General features: G+C 42.4%; 1 pseudogene; it reads right to left on the minus strand.

Moving 5' to 3' along the window:
- Window positions 1-217: 217 nt before the first annotated feature.
- On the minus strand, window positions 218-917 carry LOC116075711 (annotated as a pseudogene).
- Window positions 918-3996: the final 3079 nt, after the last annotated feature.

Here is a 3996-nt window from a genome sequence, read left to right on the forward strand (position 1 = left end):
ATGTACAAAAAAAAAAAAGTATGAGTAGAACCAAAAGTTAATGAACACTGTCACATGTTTACACCACTATCTACTTCATATTAATTTTACTCTTCAAACAGGAAGGTGGTGGCAATTTCGGGAACAAGAGAAAACCAAAACTTGTTCTACAGTTATTCTTCTCCATGTGTAAGCTGTGCTCACAGAGACGGCTTCTTATACGTCTGTGGACAGGGATTCAGTTGTATATAAAATTGAACCTGCTCAACAGCTGAGGAAGGCTAGAAATGATGGGTCCATATCCTGGTGCATTGTCATACAGTACAAACAATGGTGCAGCTACCAGCTTGTAATTTTTAGGGACTGCAAACAAGGCTTTCTCTTGAAGCTGAACCAGGAACAACTTCTTATGTTCCTTGGACTTTGTTATATGTGCAGGAATATACGGATACTGAGGAGGTTCAAATTTTGGTCTCTACCAGTTCCCAATGCAGTCATCTATGACCCAGTCTTGCAGAACTCCATCTTGACGACCCAGTCAAGATTAAGCGTTTTAGTCACTAAGCGTTTTAGTCCTTCAACTTCATCTTCTCCTGGGTTACGTTCACCACCAGGTAATTTGAAGAAAGTCGTTCCCAACTGTAGCAGTAGCACGTGGGGCAGGCGGTGTTCCTGCACAATCAGAACCCCTTCGTTCTACAGACCTTCTCGTCCCAATCGTAATCAAATTCCTCCCTCATGCGCTGAAATCTGGCTGCAACAGAGCTGCCCTTCTTATAGAGGGGCTCCTTTGTACCAAAAATATAATTGGTAAGCAGGTACAGGTTAATGGTGCGCTCCAGGGTGAGGGGCTTGGTCTGCTGGATATACTTGTGGCTGAACTGGTTGACCCCCCGGGGCCAGCCCGTCTGCGAGCTATTGGGTGGCATCGCAGACATGCTGACAGCTCCTACACTGGCGAAGTGCAGAAAGCCAGGTGGGGGGTGGAGTGGGGGGTAAGGGGGGCCGGGGCGAAGTCCTTATCTGCATCCCCCTCAGCAGCCACTGCCAGCCATTAACAATCAAGAGCAAGAGCAGTTTCCAACTTTTTACAGGTGTAAACTTTGCCTTTATTTCTCTAAGAAGCTTTTACAGTGTACCATCTCATGTAGTGGTGCAGACTTGTAGTATTGGGAGGGGTTCACAAAAAGGAAAAAGGTGAGTAAGTAAGATCCCAAATGACCAATATGGGGAAGACTAAAAGATTTGCTACAAAATGCCGTTTTTTCCTTTTCAAGACTCATTTTCAAACTGGGACCTTTCAGTTTTCTTTACTCCATTGTCAGACCCAAATTAATGAAGTGGATAGACCTCTCTGGTACAGTCTCATGTAGGAAATGGCATGTGGCTGCATGCTCTAAAGTGTTCAGATCATGCTGACAGGACTTCAGGTGTTCACTTTGTCACTGACAGTAAATCGATGGAACATTTGTACATTTTGATTTTTTTTTCTACTGAAGAATGCAAAGTATGCTATGACTCTCTTTAAAAGTAAGGAGAAGGTCAGGGGAATTTTTTGTTGTTGTTGTTTCGGGTTTTATGTTTCAGACAGGGTTTCTTTGTGTAGCCCCAGCTGTATGGAACTCTGCATGCCATACTAGACTCCAAATCACACAGATCCACTCTCGTCTCTGCCTCCCAAGGGCTAGAATCAAGGGTGTGTACCACCACCACATGGCTAATAAGAACATTTTTTTTAAGGTCAAAACTGGCCTTGAACTCCAGGACTTACGTAGTTCTGTCTCAGTTTCCCAAATAGGACTGTTAGAGGTGGCTTCCTGCTCCTAGTATCTCTGTGTGACCACAGACATCAGGCAGGTTGAAATCAGTTGATAAGTATGGAATAGGTTGTCATAATTGGGTATGTCTTGAGAACTTGTGTTTTGGGTTTTCTGGAAAGTTGCTATGTCTTACTGAGGTGCATTTTTCCCCCTATCAGCAATGGTGTGAAATCAAAATAGTATTATTCTAATTGGCATCCTCTCCATTCCTTCAAACCCTTCTGTTCATTTCCCGCTCTTCCTGTCTTGCTTTTGAGTCATTTCAAACTTATTAGCACAAAGTGAATAGCAAGCCAAGAGGAATTGAATCCAAATCAGTTCTTGCTTGAGAGCCAGTGGGTTGAGTCAAGCAAGGTATAATTATTGGCTACAGTGAAGTTTGGGTTAGAGAGTTCATCGGGATTCTGCTTACTGCTGTGGAGAGAGAATATGGGCTATTTGCATAATATCTGAGTTGGCAGTAAAGAAAACATTTGTAAAGCAAGCTGAGCCTCTCATAGAGCATGTTGTCTTGTTAGAATAAAATCTTTTTTTTACTTTTTCAGACTAGTTCTCAAAACAAATAGCAAATAGTCTTGGAAAGAGGAAGTACTCTTGCATTAAAAATTTCCCAAGTTAAAGTTCTAAAATTGGGGAAAAATAGGGAGGGATAGGTAAGACTATTTTCCCCCAGTTGTCTTTATGTTCAGTTTTAAGTACCTTTAAAGTCTCATTTTGTTGATTTTTAGAGTTGTAAGTAGTTCCTTAAAGCTGGAAACTGAAAATAAAATCATTTCTTAAGACTGTTGGCTCTCCTGTCCTCCTGGGTGGCCCCTTTGGCTTAGAAAGCTTGTCCAGAAGACCTGGCCTCTTTGTGTTATGTAGCTGGATCTCCCCAGGAATCACAAAAGCTTCTGCCTTTGGAATTCTCGCGGCTCTCTGCTAGGTTCTGTGTAGGATATTGAGATGAATTAGATACAGGTCCCTTGACAATATCTTACATTTCTTTTGTTGTTATTTGATTCTTCCCCACTTGAATCTGCCAGCTCCTTTCCTCAAAGTAAAAGATCCGAGGTGTTAATCCCTACTCATTGAAGACAAATGCTAAATTGGAAGCAACAGCCTGGAAATGCAAAACTCCTTATCCAATTACACAATACAAGCTCTCCCAGTCAGCCACCGTCAGCATCATCAGGGTCAGAAGGGAAGAGCTCGCGGTGGCACATGCCTTTAATCCCAGCACTCTGGAGCCAGATGTACACAGGTCTTTGTGAGTTTGAGAGAGCAAGTTCCAGGATTGCCAGGGCTCCACAAATACACCCTGTTCCCCAAAAACCATAAAATCAAAACAAACCCCCAAATCCTATGCTTCCAAGTTTTAGAAAATTCTAAAATGCAAAGTTAAATTGAGCGAAACAAAACATGGTAGGTAGGATCAAGAATGAAAAAATACTAAGTATCTGTTGAGCTTAGAGCACACAGGCTCATAGGTACATATTATGGTTAAGATCAGTGTTGCACTCCACAAATATGGTGCATTCAGTCAATCTGACTAAACCTCACTTTCCTCATATGTAAAATGTACACAAAACAGAAGGAAACCTTCTGGGATTTTTTTCAGGGAATTAAAAGAAGAGACATATAGTGCTTAACAGTGTCCATAATAGTGTGGAGTCTTTGAAGCAAAGTGTGAGGCATCATCTCTCCTGAGAAGATTCTGCTGAGCAAACTAAATTGCAAAGTAGTTGAGTGCCAAAGCAAAGCTGTGTCTTAAGTGCATGCCACAATCAATGGGGAAAGTATTGTGGGTTAGAGAAGAGGCAGGTTAGGCTAGCTCAAAAACAGTAAGGCCTGGGGAGATGGCTCTGTAGGCAAAGGACTTGCAACACAGCTATGAGGACTTGAGTTGGGATCCCCAGCACCCCCAGAAAAGCTAGGCAATCTAGTGACCTGTCTGTAATCTCAGCACTTTCAGGAGGTCAAGACCTGGGATCCCCAGGGGGCTGGCTGTCCAGATTAGCTAAATCGGCTCAATAAATAAAGTGGAGAATAATCAAGAAAGACACCTGATATCAACATGGGGCCTCTACATGCATGTGCACACACACGTGTCCACACATGTGAACAAGCATACACAAATGAATACACATGCAAAAGAGTAACAAATTGATAGAATCTGATTTTCTGGGGTTGGATATTTTTTCCTCTTTTTGGTGTG

Source organism: Mastomys coucha, chromosome X (genome assembly GCF_008632895.1).
Source record: "Mastomys coucha isolate ucsf_1 chromosome X, UCSF_Mcou_1, whole genome shotgun sequence".
Taxonomy (NCBI): domain Eukaryota; kingdom Metazoa; phylum Chordata; class Mammalia; order Rodentia; family Muridae; genus Mastomys; species Mastomys coucha.